The sequence below is a fragment of the Lissotriton helveticus genome, chromosome 8 (genome assembly GCF_964261635.1).
Source record: "Lissotriton helveticus chromosome 8, aLisHel1.1, whole genome shotgun sequence".
Classification (NCBI taxonomy): Eukaryota; Metazoa; Chordata; class Amphibia; order Caudata; family Salamandridae; genus Lissotriton; species Lissotriton helveticus.
This window is the reverse complement of record NC_136069.1, coordinates 815,913,539-815,936,924: the sequence shown is the minus strand read 5'-3', so window position 1 is coordinate 815,936,924 and position 23,386 is coordinate 815,913,539.

The window sequence follows — 23,386 nt, the reverse complement described above, 5'->3', positions numbered from 1 at the left end:
AACCTAGAGGAGTCATCATCCTTTTCTTGAAATTCACAGACTTACTGTCCATTCTATCTGCAGCCAGGTCCAAGCGACAACTGTCTTGGCAGGGTCAACGGGTCTACTTATCTCAAGATGTTTCCAATGCCACAGCTTCTAGACGTAAAGAATTTCTAGCTCTCCGACCATCTCTCCGTTCTCTGGGAGCTCGTTATGGTCTATTCCACCCTTGCACCTTCAGAGTTACTTATCAAAACAAATCCTGGTCCTTTCAAGATCCTGGTGAACTTCGTAATTTCCTTCTTCTACACAACAACGATGGAATGGAATCCTCCCCTTCTAACAGTGGCAAACCAATGTTGCGTTACTCATGCATATGATCTCTAGATGTCTCTTTCTTGTTTTGTTGTACTGATGTTCTTGCACCTATTACTGTTTTGTACTGTTTTTCTCCATTTTTCTCATTTTTCTTCTCTCCCTTTCATGTTTCTTCGCTTACTTCAGGCTCCCTGTTGCAAATTCTTCTTTCCTTTCTTTATCCTTCTCTTGAAACATGTTCTCCTTGCCATTTTATCTTCTCCCTCCTTCTGCTATGACTGTTTACTATTGTTATCACTATTATTTGTAGTGTTTGCCATGTATATTACCATGTCTTTAATCACAATGTATTAATCGTAACTTTTCTCCCTTATGCAGCTTTGTTTTTGATCGTCTCCCTCATCATCATGTTTCATCCTCTGTACCTTTGTGAGGTCTCGGTGCGGTTGTACCTCTGGACCTGGTCTACCCGTCTTGTTACGCATCACCACCTCCCCACTTCCCTTTGTGTATCCCCCTTCCAGGTATATTTTTTACAGTCATCCTTCTGGATTTGTACTATCTTCTATACTTTCTTACTTTTCTTTCATTTCATCCCTTTGTTATACCTCTTCTCGCTACCTTCTTCTAATCCCCTCCCTTCTCCCTTTCTCGCTTGCTCCCACCTATTTTTCATTCTACTCCTCCAATAGTTGTGATAGTTCTTACCCTCTCTGATTTGAATTATTGCATGTACAGTGTATTTTTGCACCTGTTGTTTTTGAACAGTTTTATGCGTTTTCATATTTAAAGTTATTTCATGGAATGTGAAAGGATTTAATCATCCTATTAAGTGGCAGAGAGTACTTTCCCACCTCTCCTCTTACAACCCTGATATTGTCCTCATTCAAGAAACCCATCTTTCCGATGCTGAATCTTTGAAACTAAAAAGACTTTGGGTGGGCAATGTTTTCTTTTCACCTGCCTCTCATAAAAAGAATGGTGTTGCTATCCTAGTTCACAAGCGTCTCAAATGTAAAGTACTCCTTGAGGAGAAGGATGACGAGGGTCGTTGGGTTTTAGTTAAATTACTTATCAATGCTATCCCGATTACTTTATTGAATGTTTATGGTCCTACATGCTTTGACTCTTCCTTTTGGCCCTCGATCACAGCAAAATGTATCCAATACAAAGATGATTCCTTTTTACTAGGCGGAGACTGTAACCAGATTGTTGACCCCTTTTTAGACCGTAAATCTTCTGTTCGTTTCACCCCTCACAAGCCCCACAAGCAGTTCCTTAATACTATCTCTCAGGTTCATCTTGTAGACTCATGGAGGATCACACACCCAGACACCATAGATTTTTCCTTTTTCTCTCCCCCACATGCTTCCTTTTCTCGCCTGGATTACATCTTCCTCTCTTCCTCCTTATCTCAAAACCTTCTCTCCTCTTCCATTGAACCTATTGTCATTTCTGATCATGCTCCTATTATTACTATCTTTGATCTTCTTCCTCCTGCTCCTAAATCCTCTCGTTGGCGTTTTAACTCCTCTCTTCTCACTGATCCTCTTTTCTCTTCCTCCTTTCGCTCTTTCACCTCAGAATTTTTCCAACTCAACTCTACCCCTGACACCCCTCTGCATATCCTTTGGGATTCCTTTAAAGCCACGGCCCGCGGCTTCATTATCGACTTTGTCTCTAAAAAAAGAAAGCATTCCTTCAAAAACGCAAGGTCGCCCTAACACATATTAAGTCACTAGAACACCAATTTTATACCTCCTCTCCAAATCAGATGTCTCCTGAACTTCTTCGATCTAAAATTGCCTTTAACAAACTCACTACAGATTCGGCCTCTTCCTATCTCCTCCGAAGTAGTGCTCGTTACTATGGCGGTCGCAACAAATCAGGTAAACTGCTTGCTAATTATCTAAAATCACGAAAAGAACGGACTATTATTGATTCTATTTATTCCCCTTCTAACACTCTTTTACATACAGACAAAGAGATTTTGGAACAATTTCAATCTTTCTATGAATCTTTATACTCCCCTGAAAATCCCCCTTCTCCAGAGCTTCTTCAATCATACTTTGATCGTTTGCCTACGTCTGATACCTCCCAGCTCAACTTTTCTACTCTAGACTCTGACCTTAGCCTCTCTGAATTGTCCACTGCGTTGACGTCTCTCACCAAAGGCAAGACCCCCGGCCCCGATGGCTTCCCGGTTGAGTTTTATCTACATTTTTCCGACATTCTCTTACCTCATCTTCTCCTCCTCTTTCAGTCTTTTTGTTCCGATGGCCTGGCTCAAGGCTCCTTCCAAGACGCTACTATATGCCTCATCCCTAAAGAAGGACGGGATCCTAAATTTTGTAAAAATTATCGGCCAATATCTTTAGTCAACGTAGATTATAAACTGTTTGCTAAACTTCTAGCTCTTCGCCTTGATCCCCTTATGCCGCACCTCATAGGGAAGGAGCAATGTGGCTTTGTTAAAGGTCGCCTCACTTCGGACAACTCCAGACTACTCCTCAATGTCCTTAGTAAAGCCTCCTCCCTATCTATCCCTCTTGCAGCCATCTCAGTTGATGCTGAAAAGGCTTTTGACCGAGTGGATTGGTCCTTTTTGATAGCTTCACTGAAGTGGCATGGTTTTGGCCCGAAATTCATTTCCTATATTTCCTTAATCTATTCTATGCCCAAAGCATCTGTTTTAGTCAATGGTAAACTTACTTCACCCTTTACACTTAAATGCGGTGTCCGCCAGGGTTGTCCTCTTCCCCTCTTTTGTTTATCCTGGCTCTTGAACCCTTTTTGACCTCCATTCGCAATAACCCTTCCATCTCTGGCTTTCCGTACGGACCCCACCAACTTAAATTATCTGCATATGCTGATGACATACTTCTATTTATTTCTGATCCTACTACCTTGGTCCCTTCCTTATTAGCTGATTTTGAGAACTTTTCTTTGGTCTCCGGTTATAAAATAAATTCGGATAAGACGGAGATTCTTCCCTTAGCTAAATTCTGCCTTCCACACTTCTTTTCTTCCACTGGTTTCGCTTGGAATAGTAAGAAAATAAAATATCTTGGTGTCCTTTTTTCCAACTCTATTTCATCTTCTGTCCAGCTTAACATGAACGCAGTTATATCTAGGATAGACGCTCTACTTTCCTCCTGGAATCCCCTTTTTCTCTCTTGGTGGGGTCGTCTTGACTCCATCAAAATGATGATTGCCCCAATCTTAATTTATTTACTTTCCATGCTCCCTATCCATATCCCGGCTCTTTACTTTCGTCGTATTGACTCTGTCTTGTCCAAGTTCCTCTGGAAACAGAAAAAAGCACGAATATCACTCTCATTCCTTCGTAAACCCAAACTTAATGGTGGAACTAATTTCCCGGATTTCCGTCTTTACCACAAATCCTTTTCCCTCCGTCAAGCATCTCGTTGGTTGTCACAGGACATTTCCCTTTTTTCACCTCTTTGGCTTTCTGTTGAACGTGACCTGTTACTCCCTTATTAATTTCAGGAAGTTCTCCATTTTACCGCTAAAGCTCCATGTCTTCTCCCCCCTTTATTCAGGCACACTTCCTCTCTTTTACGACCCTTGGTATCCACTACCCCTATTTCTCGTGAATCCTTTCTGTTATCACCCATTTGGTATAATTCACTCATTCTCATACGAAACAGACCCATTGCCTGGCCTACCTGGAGGTCGAGGGGTATTATCTGGGTCCACCATCTTTTCGATGGCTTATCTCCTTGTTCCTTTCCTCAATTTCAGTCCTTCTTCCACTGTCCTTCCTCCTGTGCAAAGAAATACTTCTTTCTTATGGAAACTGTCCTTGACCGGTACTACTCTCTTGACTCGGACATCTCACCCTCCTCATCCTCTTCTCTACTTACGCTTCTATCCACTGTTCCTAAGGCCTCTCTTATCTACAGATATTTCTCTGCTCCTGACCCTGATCGCCCCAAATCAAAACTGGAACTCTCTTGGGAAAAAGATCTAGATTCCACATGGCCGATTTGTCTTTGGGATAAAGTCTGGGCTAAATCTCTGAAAACTTCCCGCAAGGCCTCTCTTACTCAATCCCTCTTTTTCTTCTATCATAGACTCTACCTTTCTCCCCTCTCCCTGTCTCGCTTTCTCTCCTCTTCTAGTGCTAATTGCTGGACCTGCAATGCTACCAATGCGGATTCCTTTCATCTTTTCTTTCTCTGCCCTTCAGTTCGTCTTTTTTGGACACAGGTGTGGACTCGTATTTCTCATATCTTTCACCTCTCTATCCCTTTCTCAGCCTCTTTGGTATTTCTGGGGAGTCTTTCAGAATCTCTTGACCTCCCTCCACATTCACGTGGTCTCCTAGACCTCATGCTTGCCCTTGCACTCCAACACATTTCTTCTAATTGGAAGTCTCTAAACAAGCTTTCCATAATATGTTGGTGGAACTTACTTTGTCACTCCCATAGGCTCGACGTTGCCTTTGCAGCCTCTTGCAAACCCTCTCGTAATGTTGATTTGTACTGGTTACCCCTTACTCTCCATTTGGATCAATCCGCCAAAAAGAAACCCTCTACGTTCTCCTCTGCCAATTTTAAACCCCCTTGAATACTTGTACTCCTGCTTATAAGTACATTCCTTAATCTTTCACTTATACTGTTTTATTAGCTTCATGCATATTTTCTCTAATGCCCTCAGGCCACGTATTTCCTGTTATTTGTGCATTTACTGTACTTTATTGTGATTGCTGTTTATGATTATTGCAATTTTTTCATTTATGACTTATTAATAGGTTTTTTCTTATCCCCCCTCCCCCCCTCCCTCCCTTCCCCCCCTCTCTCAAAATTCAAAATGCTTTGTTCCCCATTTGTGCCATCGGCTTTATTATGATTATCTCCTCATATTTCCTCTTCCTCATTTATTTATGCTGATGTCACCTTGATGTACTGATTATTTACTTTAATAAAGCTTTCAAACATAAAAAAAAAGAAAATAAATTATGAGACACTAGATAATTTTTGTGACTCAGGGATGACTCTAGATTCTTTCTGCCCTATGCAAAATGATACAAATATGCCCCCTTACTCACTCGTCCTGCATATGCGCACACTCGTGCAGCCCCAATACGCAAGGCAAAGATATTTCCACCTCCTGTAAATCATGCATCTCCATCACACTTACATGGGTAAATGGGCTTACATCTCACTCAAAGTGAAACATTTCCACAGCTGCATGGTGTGAGCACTACTCCCAGTAATATTCAGGAGTTGTCAAACAGGGGTTTCCTGAGGCTGACTCCAATACTCAGCCAACAGGGTGGTGAGTCCTAACACCCCCTACCTTAGGACTGAACACTACTGAGCTGACCAGGCAAACAGACCATAGTATTTCGGGCATTGAAATCTCTAATGCCCTGTTCAGCACTACACCAAACAAAGCCCCAGGATTAGATAAGGTGCCAGGTGATCTTTTAAAGTCTTACAGGGATTTATGGTGCCCCTATTCTTCACCATACTTAAGTGCTATACTGAATGGTGCCCCTATGCCTCTTACTTGGGCAGGGGCAGAGAAAATCCCAATTCACTAAAAGGACTCTAGATCCCTACCCTCCAACTATAGACTGATCAGCCTCCTTGACCATTCACAAGTCTGTTTATTTAGAATAGGTTAAGTGAGTGGATGTCCTCTGCAGGCTAGTTTTAGGGATGGCATAAGAAGTAGCGCCAGGTTCTCCGCTTGCAATTGTAATACTGGAAACAAATTCACCCGTGAGGTGGTAGAATTTATGTTATTTTTGAGGATCTCCGGTCCGCTTTTGATTTAGAAACTTACTTTGGAAAGTATTGGCGGAGATGGGGATCCCTGAGTATCTTATAAGAGTTTTAGTTAGATTGCATTTGAATAAATATGCGTAGGTTAGATATGTGCAATAGGACACATTGACACACCCCATCACAGTTAATCAGGGAGTAAGGCTGGGGTGTGTGGGGCGTGGCTTGGCGAGCGGTAAGATGGCAGCATAGTCTCGCTGCTCTGCCGGTCACCGCGAACATATCCTGCAATATCCTGCCCTGAGACGAGTTGGAAACTGAAAATTGGCGAGGCTGTGCTGGGGAAGTCTCTCGCTATATACTGTGGCCTTGAGAGGTGATCTACGATGCCGGGACCCTGGGAGACGGTAGTGGCTGTACCGCTCGGGCCGAACAGTGCAGTGTAGTGCACCTGTGCACCCAGAGCTGTGTGGTGTCCCGGACTACGGGGACGATCATGGTGAAGATTTGGGTGCCGCTGCTATCCGCTGCTGCCTGAGAACCGGACTGGACGGCGGCCCCGGTCACCGGCAGTGTCATTGCCGGAGGCCGCCTCGGTCTCACCGGACGCGGGGAGACTGGGCTGCGGAGCTGTCGGTGCGGTGCCTGACGTCGGGGACAGTAAAATCAGGTACCGAGGGTGCAGCAGAAGAGGGGAGAGGGAAAGACAGCGACGCGGGATAGACCTGGAGGAGAGGGGGAGCGGCCCTCGAGTTTAGTGCTGCGGGAGCTGATGCATCGAATTCGGACTGCCTGAAACGCGACCGGCCGGCTTGCAGATTGGAGTAGGCTGCGCTTAGGCTGCTGGGGCCTATCGGGAGTCAACGGCCATTCTTTTAGTGCATACGCTGGCTGTTCTGAGGCGCTGCTGTGTTGCTGTACGATAACTGGTGTGCAGCGCGGGGAGTAGGACACAAATTTCTACACATCCAAGGCTTTGATGAGTGACCTCTCCACGCCGGTACGCCTACTGGACTTCCTCTCCCTCCCGCGGGGTTGGCCCCTCTCTTGTGTCTGGGTTTCTGTGGCTGTCTGAGTCCAGGTGGATATCTCCCTCCTGCGCCTTAACTAGAGAGGAACTGAGTGTACAGTACATTTATTGCTGGTGGACATTTGAAGACCCCTGGGAGAGAGAGATCGGTGGCCATTAACAGACCAACGTGCTGTGGGGCACTGGCCATACGAGAGAAGCTAGGGATATCGACGGTCCGCCTTGCAGCGAAGAGTTCTTCAGACCTGAACTCACGGTGGACACAAATAGGGGAGCGTGGTCGATTCACCGGTGTCACTGATTAGCAGGAAAGAGTACTATGGGCAAGCCGGAGAAGTCCCAGCCCAAATTAACGTTCGAGCTCCGAAAAGGCGCCAAAACACCTCAGACTGACCCCCCTGGCGATGACCGCGATGTCGCGGCGCAGGGTCCCTCCACGATGGAGACTATGCTGGTTGCGATCCAGGCCAGTTTACAGAAGATAGATGGGAAAATTGAAGCCCTAAATGACCGCATGGATCAGTTCTCTGCCAAGCTGGACAAACAGGCGGCGCGAATCGGGGATGCGGAACAGAGAATTTCGGATGCAGAGGATGGACTGCAGAAAGTTACAGACAAGACTTCGGATATCACGAAACTCCTTGCAGTGATTCAGGCCAAGAATGAGGACATTGAAGCGCGGTCCAGGCGCAACAATGTTCGCGTCCTGGGCCTGCCGGAATCAACGAATGTGGGGCGCTTGGAGGATTATGTTGAAACGATGCTACGAGAGATATGTGGCGCTGACGAGTTATCCCCCATGTTTGCAGTCGAACGTGCCCATAGGTCGATGGCCGCCAGGCCTCCGCCGGGCACCCCGCCGCGCCGGATCATCATACACCTGCTGAACTATAGAGATCGGGATACGGTACTACGCATCACCAGGCAAAAGGGCAAGATTGTGTACCAGAATAATCAACTATCGTTTTATCCTGACTTTACATCGCAGGTGCAGGCGGCACGGAAAGAATATCAAGCCGTAAAGAAATTGTTGCAACAGGAGGAAATCCCATATGCAATGCTATACCATCCGCGACTTCGTATAGGTGATTTTGATGGAGGCAAGATCTTCACCACGCCAAAGCAGGCCATGGCGTATGTTAAGACACTAAGGAAAAACCGCAAGACCCCTGATGTTCCCTCGGACATAGATGACTGACTCGTTGTACCTGAGTAGGTTATATGAGGGCACCGGGGTAATACCTGATACTACTGTCTTCACAGTCTGTGATACTGAGGAAGTTAGCCTGTTATAGAGGTCATCATTGATCTGACAATGGGTGGGTCGGGCGGGCTATACATTTAATGGCGATTGGTGGCTATGCAGTTGGGAAGTTCTAACTTGCTTCGTTTTGTTCGCTTTCTGTATATGGTTAGTGTGCTTCTGCAAATGCTTGATTGGTTATGCAGCACAGCTCCGACTTTGCTGACGGACACGTCTGAGGGGTGACCGATATCAGCCGCGGTGACCCACTTCCGCCTCGAGCCGGGAGTGCAGTTGCCGCCGCGACCCTCATGGGTATGACCCAATCGATCTCCATGTTATTGATGGGGTTATTTGTGATGGGGAGGTTGGATTTGATGTCTTTGGCGGGTTGGGGTTGCCAAAGTGGGAGGGGGGCGGGGGTCCTGGTCTTTCTTTTTGCCTTAAAGTCCGCACAACAAATAATGTATTGGTGATAAGCTTTGACTGGACACTTTCATCACAGTGGTTGGTGGGCAAGGACGCTGGCTCTACTTTTCAGATTTTTTTAGATGACAGGTGAACAGTATACATGTGTCACCTGGAATGTGAGAGGCCTCAACACGCCTAAGAAGACCAGACAAGTCCTTGCTCAATTAGATAGGCAGGGTGTACAAATTGCACTCCTGCAAGAAACCCATCTGACAAAACATACCGAGAGCTCAGTCGCGCAGATATGGGCTTCTTACAGGCTGGCCTCCTCTTACTCTAATTATGCCCGGGGGGTTTTAATTCTAATCAAACGTGTGACGCCATTTCAACAGATTGACTCATGTATCGACGGGGAGGGACGCTGGGCAATTACACATGGTAAATTGGGGAATAGTGCGGTGACTATAGCAAACATTTATGGCCCAATAGTGGATGAGCCAGCGTCGTTTCTCTCTATGTTTCAGGTGCTTCGAAGATGGCCGGAGGCGGCACTAATGGTGGGCGGGATCTGAACACACATTTGGACCCTCTGTTGGATAAATCTGCTTTAGCTACTAACCGAATTCTCCGGACAGTGCACTGTATAAGGCAGTTTATAGAGGAGAAGGGATTGATAGATGTGTGGCGACTGCGTCATCCTGGGGTCCTGGAGGGCGCACACTTCACGTCAGCACATAACACCTGGTCCCGGTTGGACTATTGGTTACTGGATAGATTAGCCAACACGTGGGTAACGGGGGCCCAAAATTTACCCAGAACATTGTCAGACCATAACCCGGTTGTGATTAAGATTCAAATCCCACACATGGTTCGCCCCCCATTTACTTGGCGTTTCCGAGCTGATGCGCTTTTGGACCCGGTCTATGATGACGCTATCCATAAGGCTATAGTACAATTCTTTGACATCAATGTAGGTACGGTGGAAAGTGTGGCCACTTTGAGGGAAGCGTTTAAAGTGACCATAGGAGGGGTGTGCATAGGCACCACAGCGGGTATCCTGAAGGATCTCCGAGGGCAACTGTACCGTACGGAGACCAAACTGCGAGAGTTAGAGTCTTCCTACGATGAACACCCCACTCTGGAGACGCTGGTACAACTCAGAGAACATCTGGAAGAGTACAATTTGCTGGCCTCTGCGGAGATGAAATATATTTCAGAGAGGTCTGTGGCTCGAGCTTATGGAGAGGGTGGCAGACTTGGTAGGATGCTGGCCAACCGCTTGAGAGACCGCCTGAACACCCCTCCCATTGACCACATAGTGGATGACATGGGGGAGAATCACTATGCCCCTGAAGCTATACTTAGCCAATTCTGTGACTTTTATAAAAAATTATATACGTCTAGCGGGCACGTCCCTGACACCACGTTCCATACGTATTTACAGGATACGGCGTGTGCTTGGTTGTCGGACGTACATAGAAAGTTTCTCGACCTTCCTATAGATGAGGCAGATATAAAGGATGCTATACTCTCAATGCCCAACAAAAAGGCCCCGGGACCGGATGGGCTGACAGTGGAATTTTATAAACGATATGCTGATCTTCTGGCCCCTCATATTTTAGCGATGTATGCTGAGGCTCATGAGGTGGGACATCTCCCTCCGTCTCTCCGACAAGCACTCATAATCACTCTGCTCAAAAAGGATAAGACCCCCAATAGATGCGAATCGTATAGGCCATTATCTTTAATTAATATTGACGCCAAAATATTGGCGAAAATCCTCGCTACAAAACTGCACCCTTTGATGCCGCTCCTGGTTCTGCCGGACCAATCCGGATTTGTACCGGAGCGCTCTACTGCATGGAACCTTCGAACGATATTTGCCATGTTCCATGTTCTGAAACCAGATCTGCCTGCTGTGGCTGTGTTACTTGACGCAGCTAAGGCTTTCGATTCGATCAAATGGAGATATATGTTTTTTATCTTGGCCAGGATGGGTTTTCCTCCCATGTTCATTCGTTGGATCGAGATTCTGTACACTGACGTCACTGCGTGGGTGAGAGTAGGTGGGCTCACGTCGGACCCCTTTAGCATACAGCGGGGTACTAGGCAGGGATGCCCGCTTTCCCCGTTCCTATTTGCCATTGTCTTGGAGCCACTGATGTGCAGGATCCGGCAAATGCACAGGGCGGCTGCATTGAATTTCAATGATAGGCCGGTGGGTATTTCGGCTTATGCCGATGATATGGTCGTCTATGTCAGAGAACCACATACCTACCCCTCAGGAGTTATCAAGGAATATGTTCGCTTTGGACTGCTTTCTGGCCTTTGCATTAATTGGGAGAAGTCTGTTGTCATCCCCCTCACATCAGATACTGTGAAACCAGTGATGGAATACGCCTTGGTGTGGACGGTTGATCCAGTGAAGTACCTCGGCATATGGATCCACCGTGACCCGGTTATGGTCGTGCGGGAAAATTATGGGAGGGCATACACTACCCTAGTGCAGCAGGAGGATAAATGGACGGGTCTTCCATTGTCATTGTCAGACCGCATCGCAGTGATCAAAATGATTATACTCCCTAAATTTCTATACCTTTTTTGTAACATTCCTATTCGTTTAAATAAACATCTGTTTGCGACGATACAGACGCAACTACTGAGGCTGGTGTGGGGTACGGGTCCGCCCCGTATCAGTTGGCCCACTCTCACGCTACCTTATGAGCGAGGAGGGTTCTGCGCTTCATACTTCTATTTATATTACCTATGCGGTCAGGCGCAATACGCCTTCTTTTGGTTTCGTCCACATGCCTTTATTCCGCATGTAGCAGTGGAAGGGGGAGATGCGGGAGACACCCCTCTACATGGTATCCTCTCACATAACCGTAGACTCACACCTAAGGCCGAGATCAATCCAATAGATGCCACGATATTCGCATGGCATGAGATAGGTCGACGGACAGACAGACTTCCGTTGTATGCACCATCCATACCTATAGAAGGGCATAGTGTGCTCTCCATTGCGCAGGAGCGCGGTCCGATGCGAGCGCTCAAAGAAGCGAGCATTGCAGTTCTTGGAGACCTGTATAGAGAGGAACTCTATGTGTCCAGCAACGACCTGAATTACATTTCTGATGCCTCTCCCTTGTTTGCATACACCTGTTACAGACTACGCAGTGCTATGCGGGCCCACTATACCGTGTTTTCGCAGGAGCCAGCAATATCTCACTCGTTACAATTAGTAATCACTGCGGCCTCTAGGAAACACTTGTTTACTAGATTATATCGGATGGTAATGTCAGAATCGGTGCTCCCGGAGGATTGTAGCAGGGGGCGCTGGAGCAGAGCTTTAGGTACACCCCTTGAAGAGGATACATGGAAGCAGGTGTGTGCGGTAAAGGGGAGGCTCTCGCCGAACAGCAACTTGAGGATCATTCACCTAAAGTTTATACACCAGGCATACCACACTCCCATCAAACTCTGTAAGATAGGCTTCAGAGATACGGACTGCTGCAGGCGTTGTGGGCGGGAGGGAGCGGATTTTGTACATCTTCGTCAGGCTGTAAACTTGTACTGGAGGGATGTTTTGCAAAAACTAGATGCCATGACAGGCCACACACTAGACTGCTCTCCACTGGTATGCTTACTGGGACATGTGCCAGGGGTCAAGGGAAGATTGGGGCGCTTCCTCAGTGTGGCGTTATTATTGGCTAAACGGAGAGTGTTGTTCACATGGGATGGCAGACACAGTCCTAAGGTTGCTATGTGGATCTCCGATATGGTATACTGTCAGGAACAATTAAGCCTTTACGCGGAGGAACTTCCACGGAGATCCAGACCCAAAGACATATGGGCACCACTGCGAGAGTATTTATTAGCGTGCAGTGAACATGATGATGGGGAGGAGGGCACATCACATGGCTAAAATGCTTGTTTTGTTCTACTGGGATGGACACTGGCTTCTATTGGGGACGATTGATTATGGCGTAAATTGCCTTCAGGCAAATTATTGTACTACCTAAATCACCACCACAGTTGATGATAATGTGACAGTATGCTGCAGGAAGGGGACCAGGGAGGGGAGGGTTTTGGTTGATGTCTGTATTTGTATTGTACATTATGAAAGGTCACTTCACCATGTATTGCCTTTTTGATGGACTTTCTGCTTATTCAATAAAAATAGTTACAAAAAAAAGCCTGGGGTGTGTGCTAGCTCCTACTCATTTTCTCTAATATCTCAATGATTTGGTGTCTCAACTTGAGCAATGTGAAGGAGATGCCCCTCGTCTTGCCGGGGTCAAAATACCCAGCCTTCTTTTTGCAGACAAAACCCTCCTGTTATCTATCTCCTTTTTCACCCGGTGACCTCAGCCCTAGAAATCTTTAAATGTTAGACTTTGGGAGCTTCCCTGTATGGTGGGTAATTTTGGGGTTTTCAAGACTCTAGGGGGTATATTACCAACAACTAGCGATAATTTTTGTCTCTAACTTGTTTAGAGACAAAAATTATCGCCGCACATCGGCGATTTTTATCGCAGATAAACCTTGCTATTAGCAAGGTTTATCGCAAATGCGATAAAAAACGGCCGCAATGCATGAATATCGCTGAAAAGTCAGCGATATTCATGCATTATCGAGCAAATGCTCTTAGCCATGTTATCCACCTCCCATTGGATAACATGGTGAAGAACTGCTCAGGGCAGGTGTTAGCTTTTGGAGATATTCGCGCTTAGCGCGAATATCTCCAAAAGTTGGTAATAGGAGATAGCGATGTTAGCGACTGTTTCCAGTCGCTAACATCTTGGCACGCCCACTTTGCATGTCATTAGTGATAAATATCACTGACATGCAAAGCGGGGCCCAAGATGGTCGCTATCTCCTATTAGCTGTCACTAACTGGTGTTAGCGACAGCTTGGTAATAGGGAGATAATTTTATCTCCGCTTTCTTGGCTTTTAAAGCCAAAAAAGCGGAGATAAACCCCTTGATAATATACCCCTCGGTCCCTAGAAGTTATAGAAAATTGTTTCATGAGGAACCTTTGCAGCCTACCTGTTAGTACTCCGCTTCTCCCCTTTTGCCTTGATTATGATCTCAGACACATTAACAATATAGCTAGGTTTAGACCTCCTCTTATGGTGGAGACTTTGGGTAACTCCAGAGCTCACGCCTGTTTGTGTGGCCTTAGAGAACATACTGGGACAGCCCAGGGTATGTAAGATTGCATGGCTTCGGACAATGAAAGATCAACTATGTCAGACTGGGTTCAAGAATTTGTGGTTTTCCCCTGCAAATGCTGGTTTGGTTTCTAGAACAGAGCTAAAAGGTGCCTATTGGCGTACTATTGACAAATTAACCTTGTGTTCTCTTAGGGCTGGCTCTCTTACTGATTCCTTCCTAAAGTTTAAAGAAGATTATTACATGGATGCATATCTGGATGAGATTGAACCTCCCCATGCTAAGTGTTTATATATTAAATTCCACTTGGGGATTTTGCCCATTGGCACTTTCACCTCTAAATGGAATTGTCATGCTAGTGATAGCGACAGGCTCTGGCCGTCCTGTCCACAGGAGGCTGAAACGGTTGAGCATATAGTTTTTTCTGCCCAGAGTAACAAGTTATTAGAAGTAAGTGGGTTTTACCAGTTTGTCGCAATCTGGGAATTAGGAGGACTGCATCTAGAGTTCTAAAAAATGATGCCAGTCAATGCATTGTGTTCCCTGTCTCTCTATTTTTATTGTGTATGTGGAGACTTAGATAGAACAATATTTCAAATTAGTGGTCTAAGTATTACCCAGTGCTACTTCCTTATAACCAGCTTATTACTTGATACAGTTTTACATTTTTATTAACTCGGTTTTGTATGTAAAGTTCTGTGACTGACTGGCCTTATAGTTTTATGAATAGAAGAATGTAAAGCACAATGTCTAGCACTATGTCAAATTCAGTTCAACTGCTCTATGAAATGGAGTTTTTGTATTAATTTTTTAATCTATTTATATATACACTAGCAGCCCGTCCCGACGTTGTCCGGGTATGAATTGCTGCCGGCCAGTAGTATATTGTTTTGTAGGATTTTGATTTGATAGTATTTCTTATCTGTGACAGGCCTGTGAAACACTGCGATTCACAGTGCACTGCTGATACACTTAAGAGTGCGCGTTCAGTAGTGTGTGAACTCGAGTTTCCCTACTTTATTTTTCCTTGCAATATTATATAGCGCAAACTCGACAACATGGCATGAGCACAATTTACATTACAGAAGAGCACATTCATTTGTGGTAGGCACGGGGAGACAAAGCGATTTGCCTGGAATCACAGGATGTTGAGCTGATGCCGAGATTCGAACGTAGCTCACCAGCTCTAAAGTTCGCAATTCTAGAACTTGTGGCGGGAGGTGTGTCTAAAAGTGTATGTCAGTGCTGGCCATCAATGAGAGAGACCTGTGCATTTTTCAAATGGGTGGTGAAAAAATATGAGTATGTTGCTGGAGATGTGGGCCGCCGTGCCACCAATGTACTTACCGGGGGAGGGTAAACACCCATTATTCCGCAACTTTCTTTCTGCATACCATCACTCCGCATACTTTCATTACGAAAGTACCATGACTCCGCAATGCCATTATAACGCATGGCATTACATTTTATATGCTGTTACCACGCATACATTTTGCATGAATGGTAAAAACATGTTTTTTTTAATGTTTGGATAAGGTAAGTATGGGTATAGGCTTATATGTTTTGGGGTACTGAGGTATATGTTTTGGGGTGTTTGGGTATTTTAAGGGTTCAGATATAGTTTTGGGTTATGGGGTACAGGGGTAGTTTTAGGGTTTAGGGATATGTATGGGTTTTGGGGTACAGGGGTATTTTTAGGGTTCAGGGCTAGGTTTGGGTTTTGAGGTATATGGGTATTTTTAGGGTTCAGGGGTAGGTTTGGGTTTTGGGGTACAGGGGTATTTTAAGGGTTCAGGGCTAGGTTTGGGTTTTGGGGTACAGGGGTATTTTAGGGTTCAGGGGTAGGTTTGGGTTTTGAGGTACAGTGGTATTTTTAGGGTTCAGGGCTAGGTTTGGGTTTTGGGGTACAGGGGTATTTTTAGGGTTCAGGGGTAGGTTTGGGTTTTGAGGTACAGGGGTATTTATAGGGTTCAGGGCTAGGTTTGGGTTTTGGGGTACAGCGGTATTTTAGGGTTTAGGGATAGGTTTGGGTTTTGGGGTACAGGGTATATTTATAGGGTTAAGATGGGTTAGTGTTTAAGGGTGTTGGGGTATTTTAAGGAGTAAGGGTGGGTTATGATTATGGGGTGCAGGGGTATTTAAAGGGAGCAGGGTGGGATTAGCACACAATATGAGACATGGCATGAAGGGCGGAACGTACCCCACGCCCCCAGCGTTTGTCACGCCCCCAGCACACGCCCACAGCACAACGCAGACACGCCCACAAGGGACTACTTTGCTGGCACGGTTCTTTTACCTTTTAAATGTATATGGTGGGCGTCTGCATAGCCTATGTCCTTCTGCTGCAACTGCCCTTTCCAACGCTGTATTGGGTGTTGTGATTGGTGCTGTGGTTCCTGAGATTACCCGCCTCAAAGGTTTGGGCTCTCTCTTTATTATATTAGTATGGATATATATATATATATATATATATATATATATATATATATATATATATATATATATATATATATATATATAGAATATATATATTCATGTTTTGTGCTCTTAATCTGCTCTTTTGTAGCCTTTATGCCAAAATAAAGAATCACACAAATTGAAAAACTTTTAAAACAAAAGGCAATTTACCTTTGTCACCACATTTAAATAGTGTACATTACACTGCTTGGTTTCTCTTTTTAAAAAGGTAATGGTTTTGTGTCTTAAGTCTATACCAGATGTAATGCAGAGGGAAATGTAAGCAATAAAGTTAACAAAAGAACCTAAGGATATTGATTTGATAAATCATCTAGATTCTCCTCTTCCCTAAGTGTGGCCTAGTTTCACTTTTACCTGCATCCTTGCCCTTTTTCCTCTCCACTCAAACATTATATAGCTCTGCAACAAACATGACAGGAGGGGGGAGTCTCAATCTCTTGCCAAGGTTAAGCCAAACTAAGGGGCATATTACCAAGGGCATTATCACCGCATTAGCGGGACTTTTTCCCGCTAATGCGGCGATAATTTTATCGCCCTATTACCAAGCTGTCTCTAACACCAGTTAGTGACAGCTTGTAGGCGATAGCGGGCATTTAGGGGCCCACTTTGCATGTCAGCGATAATTATCGCTAATGACATGCAAAGTGGGCGTGCCAAGATGTTAGCGACTGAAAACAGTCGCTAACATCTCTAACTCCTATAACAACTTTTGAAAATATTCGCCCTAAGCGCGAATATCTCCAAAAGCTAACGCCTGCTAAAAGCAGTTCTTAGCCATGTTATCCAATGGAAGGTGGATAACATGGCTAAGAGCATTGTCACGATAATGCATGAATATCGCAGATTTTTCAGCGATATTCATGCATTTCGCAGGATTTTTACCGCTTTTGAGATAAACCTTGATAATATCAAGGTATCTCAGCAGTAAAAATCCTCGGTGCTCGGCGATATTTTTTTCACGCTAACCAAGCAATAGCGATAATTATCGCTATTGCTTGGTAATATGCCCCTAAGTTCTGCAGAGCAAGAATGCAAAGTGATATTGCCAAAAAATGCCCCTTTTTGCATGATCACCCCATTTGTTGCTGAATTGTCTTACTGCTATTTAAACTCTGCACACTGGAGCACTCATGTGCTCTGACCCCTAACACATATAAAGAATAAGCTAATCCCTGATTGGCATATTTAACGTTTCTATAATGCCATATTATATGGTGTAGAAACTACACCCATTGCATAGAAAGTAAAATGTCACCTGTGGACTCTTGCACGTATTGTGCCATCCAATAGCATGACAAAAAACATGGCTTCAGAACTACACATGTAGCTTGACTGTTGCAGTTTAGACCTACAGATTGGCCTGTCAAAATAACTCTTTTCACAGGGGAGAAACCGTCCTCTTAAATAATAATTTCACCCAAATGAAAACCTTGTAGCCCAAAAGGTAGGGTAAGAGTTTTTTTAAATTGGGACATGCAGCAATGTAATCTCATTGTAAGAAATTAGAGTATTAGTTGATAGGAGGTGAAAGCTCACCTCAAGTAATAATCACAGTCATTGTCAGGGTGAATAACAGAAGTCACTAAATAAACATGTGCTTAATCCCCTGGTAGCTTGGCACAAACCCTTCAGGCTTAACTTAATGTCTAAGGTATTTCTGTAGGATTCAATTTGTAATAAAGCAAAAACACTAGACAAGAAAAATACCATGCCAATTTAGATACATAAAGTACATTTTAATAAATACAATGACACCAAAATGACAAAAAATCCAATAAGTAGAACTGCAGAAATGAATTTTTAGAGTTTGAATTAAAAATATCATCTTAAAGCACAAAGCACCAAGCATGGTTATCTAGTCACGCTAAACCTGGTCAAAGTCAAAAGGTAAGGCTGACCGCGATGGAACACAAGTCATCTACAGGGACTAGATTTGCCCAGGTGAAAAGTTTAATTTCTGCCTTAGAAACTTTTATGGTGAAAGAGTGATCATTGGCAAAACACAACAAAGTGGCTCTAACGCAAAGCTCAAATGCAGCAGATTTTCAGTCCGAAGTCAGTGCCCAGAAAGGCCTCCATGGAGTGCTGCTCTGTTTCAGTCCCAATGAAGCCCTTTATGTTTGGATTTAGAAACCTTTCTGAAAGTCCAATCTCTTTCAGGGGTAAAAACCAGCAAGCTGAGGCCAACTGGCGACTCAACGTTGACTACTGAGGCTTCAAATGCAGTTGTGGTCTCTGACAGTTCTCCAGGCAGAAAGTTGAAAAAAGTTTTTAAGTCCCAGATCTTGCAGTTTGAGGACAGGAAGAGGGCACTGTAACACAAGCCAAGAGTTGGGGGTTAGGACTCACTCCAACAAAGGCCAGCAGCAGAGTCCAGGGAAGATCCAGTTGGCACTGATCAGCTGGGCAGTTGCAGTAAAAGGGTCTTTGGTAGCTGGTTGTGTCCCTTAAGCTCAAACAAAAGGTCAGCTGACTGACCCTTGGAGTCACTTCTGTGGTCCTGGGTTCAAGGCAAGCAGGTCCAGTCTTGCCTTTTGTTCCTCAGATAGCATGACCATCCTTCCTTTGATTCCTCATAGATCCAGGAGTGTCTGAGGATGTCTGTGGGCTCAACTTTCATGCCTAGTGCCAGCCTGTGGGTGAGGGGCAAGCCTTTGTCCACCCTCTAAACCATTTCTGGCAAGTTCTTCTTCCCCCACTAGATTTGGTGGCACACAGAGTGGAAAGGTGTGAATTTCATCTGCCAGTGACAAGGTAGGCATCATCTGAAGCTTAGGAAGAGACTTAGCACAGCACTCAGGTCAACTTGTCAATAAGGGTGTCCCCCTCTTCTCTCCCAGGGCCTTTTGTCCTCTGTCTAAACAAAAACTAATCTCAAACATAACAAGATGATGGACGGAGTACTGAAACATTTCAACCCCTCACCCCAGTCAGGAGATCTGAGTAAAAATGTGATAATAACTTCCTGGCTACTCTGCAGGATTTATTGTACTTCGAGGCCTGTGATTTTCTTGCAGCAAGGCGCTTGGTCTCAACAAAAAAAAGGTTCCTTAATGATAAAAACATGGAGTTATGAATTGCACAAGCTCTCTCCAGAAACTCAGTTTGCTCTAAAAGTGCACCTAAAGACTGCATAGCTTCAACACCATCAGTTACTACCTTGTAATTCTCCCTCAGTGTTGACAGTCTCTACCATCCCGCTTCATTTTATCCTGCGTCAATTATTAGCTATTCTAAGCATTCTATCAAAGGGCTTTGTAGGAGAACTAAATAGAATAATTCCCAGTGGTATCAGGGTAACATCCACGGCATTATGGTCACTGTCCTGCCGGAGGATTACAATCATATCCACTTATTTGGACTAAAGTCTAATTTCAAGCAGTATATAATCAATACGACTGGTATTATGTAAACAATTGAATGTGTGTCTCCCTTCTTTGTCAAAGGCCATTCTCCCATTACAGGCTCGGAGACCTTTGTTAAGAGGAAATGCATTCAGTTAGATAGCTGTGGGTAACCATTTCCTTTTGGAACATATAGTGAGCCCAGGAATAGACCAGGCCTGGCCTTCATCACCTGTAAGATCCTCTTCATTGGACCTCAATGATTCAAATTTGCAGTTGAAGTAGCCTGCAACAATTTTGTAAGAACCAACTAGGATGGCTGCTATGTGAGAGCTTACAAGGTCTCTGACTGGTAGTTCCGGACTGCTACACACTGACCTGCAGTATTTATTTATTTATTTATTTGTGACATTTTTAAAGCGCACTGTTACCCAGAGGTGTCCTGGCGCTGGGTGATCACTAGTATGCGTGTGTTGAAGACTTAGTGTGTAAAGAGCCACGTCTTAAGGGCTCTCCTGAATGACAGCAGGTCAGAAATCTGTCTGAGGCTCAACGGCAGTGCGTTCCAGGACTTTGCCGCACCCAGGGAGAAGCTCCTGCCCCCCCAGCGAGCTTTCCTGACTCTAGGGACTACCACCAGCCCCTGCTCAGCCGACCTTAAGGATCTTGCAGGATTGTACCACTGGAAGAGTTGCTTCATACAATGGGGGCCTAGGCCATGCAATGCCTTAAAGATCACGCAGAGCGCTTTAAAAACTATTCTTTTACGTACTGGTAGCCAGTGTAGCTTCACCAGATCCTGTGCTACCGAGGCAAACTTGGGTGTCCCCGTGATCAGGCGGGCTGCTGCATTCTGCAGAATTTGGAGTTTGTTTAGCAACCCCTGTTGGGCATTCCGCAGGAGGCTGTTGCAGTAATCCAGTCGGGACATCACCAGTCCTGTTACGACTGTTTTCCTATGTTCGTGCGCCAGAAACGGCAAGACTTTCCGAATGGTTTTTAGCACAAAGTGGGTTGCTGAGGACAGTGCGTTAATTTGTGGCCTGAAGGACAAAGAATCGTCCATTAGTACCCCCAGGTTTTTTACCTTCGCCACCGGCGAAGGGGGGGTCCCCATTTCCTCTGGCCCCCATTGTGGGGACCAGAAGTTGTCTCTGGACCCAAATAGCAGCACTTCCGTCTTTGCTGAGTTGAGTTTAAGGCAGTTTTCTGCCATCCAGTTGCTGACCTCCCGCATGCAACCTCTAAACCGGTCAGCTGTGCTTTCTGTTTCACCCGGGAGCAGCGACACCACAATCTGTGTGTTGTCTGCGTATGATGTAAGGTTAAAACCAAAGGATCGAATCACTGGCGCCAGGGTGGAGACATAAAAGGGTCGGACTCAGGGAGGACCCCTGGGGAACTCCGCATGGGAGCACAAATGGGTCCGATTCAAAGTCCCCCAAGGCCACCGTCTGAGTCCTGCTGGATAGAAAAGCCTGCAAGATCTTGAGAGCCTTTCCTTGAATCCCGCAGGCCCCCAACCGGTCCACCAGTAGCTTATGGTGGACCGTATCGAAGGCCGCAGACAAGTCCAGCAGGATCAGAGCGGCTCTGCCACCTGCATCCATCACCATTCTTATGTCTTCAGCAGACTTGATCAGCGCCGATTCTGTGCTGTGCCCCGCGCGGAATCCATACTGAGATGGATCTAGGCGTTCTCCTATCCCCAGGAAGGTGCTCAGCTGTGTGTTTAGTATGCCCTCCATGATTTTGGCTGGGAGGGGTAACCTGGCGATAGGCCGATAATTGTTCAAGTCAGTTACATCAAGGTTGGACTTTTTTAGGAGGGACAGTATGGATGCATGTTTCCATCATGAGGGAAATTCCCCACTGTCGAGCATGATATTAAACAGTGGGGTCAGTCCTGCAGCAATGGTAGATGGTGCTAATTTTGCAATCGTGGCTGGGCAGGGGTCATGAGGGGAGCCTGATTTTATCCTATGTAGCCGGTTCGCTACCTCCTCTTCACTAATAGGAAATTGAGGAATTTTTCCATTTTGCTATCAATCTCTGGGTTAGTGTCTGGGCCATAAGTCCTGACTTGTTTGTCCAGAGAGTAGAAAATATTTTCCACCTTTCCCAGAAAGAACTTGGCCAAGTTTTCACATAGTTGACGACTTGGGGGTATCTCCACCGGTTTTGGGGGTTTCTAGAGATGACACCGTACAGAATAGTTCCTTTGGGGAGTTACTAGCTTCCTTGATACGTTTGGAGAAAAACACACATTTAGCCATTCGGATCAACTCTTTGTAAACTCTTAGTTCGGCGTTGAGTAGTTTTTTGTCCGCCTCCCTGTAGTTTATCCGCCAAGATCTTTCCAACTTTTTGCAGAGAACTTTGTGATCCCTGATCTGTTCTGAGAACCAGGGGGCAGAAGGCTTTGAGCGCGTGGAATGATACATTTTAGGGGGTGCCAGTTGCATGCATGCTGCATCGAGCCAACTGGTGTAGGCTGTGGCCGCCTCCTCCACATTTTCTGAGGGGGGCGTAATTGAAGTTCTCAGTATGCCTTCAAGCGCCTCACCTTCTATGATTTTCCATTTCCTGATCTTTCTGGGTGGAATTTTAACCTTGCAAGATCTCGAAGGGGGGGCTAAAGTAATTTTAAAGTGGACTGCGGCGTGGTCGGACCAGGAGACCGGCTGTACTGTTGTGACTTCTAGGTTGGGATGGTTGGAAAAAATCCCATCTAGGGTGTGTCCTGCCTTGTGTGTCGGGCCACGGACCCTTTGCTTCAACTCCATCCCATGCAGCAGTTCGATAAGATCCTGAGTATCTGAGTCTGCACCGCACTCAAGATGAAAATTAAAATCCACCAGTAATGTAAAGGACTTAGCACATATCGCTTCTTCGAGCAGACTACTCAGAGCCGAAAAAAACGGTGCTTTAGCCCCCGGGGGCCTATAAACTAGACAACCCCTGAGGGTTTGGTGATCAGATAATATAAAATTAAAAACTAGTGCTTCGTCTAGGTCAGTTGCTTCCGGCTGGAAGGACCCTCTGACTGATTTATGATAAATAATAGCCAGGGCTCCTCCTCTCTTCCTTTCTCTATTCTGAGTAAAACAGTCGTAATCCGGGGGAGTGGCTTTAACAATGTCTGGGCCCGAGGCTGCGTCTGTCCAGGACTCTGTAATGAATGCTATCTTCACTTTAGAATCCTGTATTAGATCCACCAGTTCTATGCTGTGTTTCACCAGGGATCTGGCGTTAAGCAGCAGACATTTCACTGTGGCGTGCTCTTTCCTCTCAATAGTTTTGTGTAAGACCCTGGGGAGTGCAATAGGTTGCCAGCGTAGATTAGGTAGGGCCTGCTTACAGTTTGCGCAGTGATGAGGGTTGGTCGGCACATCTTCCCCCATTTTCATAGAAACACATCCTGTAATACTGGTGTTGCCCCCCAGCGCCCACAGGGTATTACGGTTATAGGAATACCGTGTAGCTAATTTTAAATGCAACGGACCAGGGGTCCTGGCTCTGGGCGCGGGCCATTTTATGCAGGTAGGGTCGGGAGGGGCGGAGCACTAGTCTGCTCGCCCAGCTCCCGCTCCTCACTAAAGATGGCGGGACCAAATGGGGCGATTTAGCTCGGGTTCGAGCCCTTC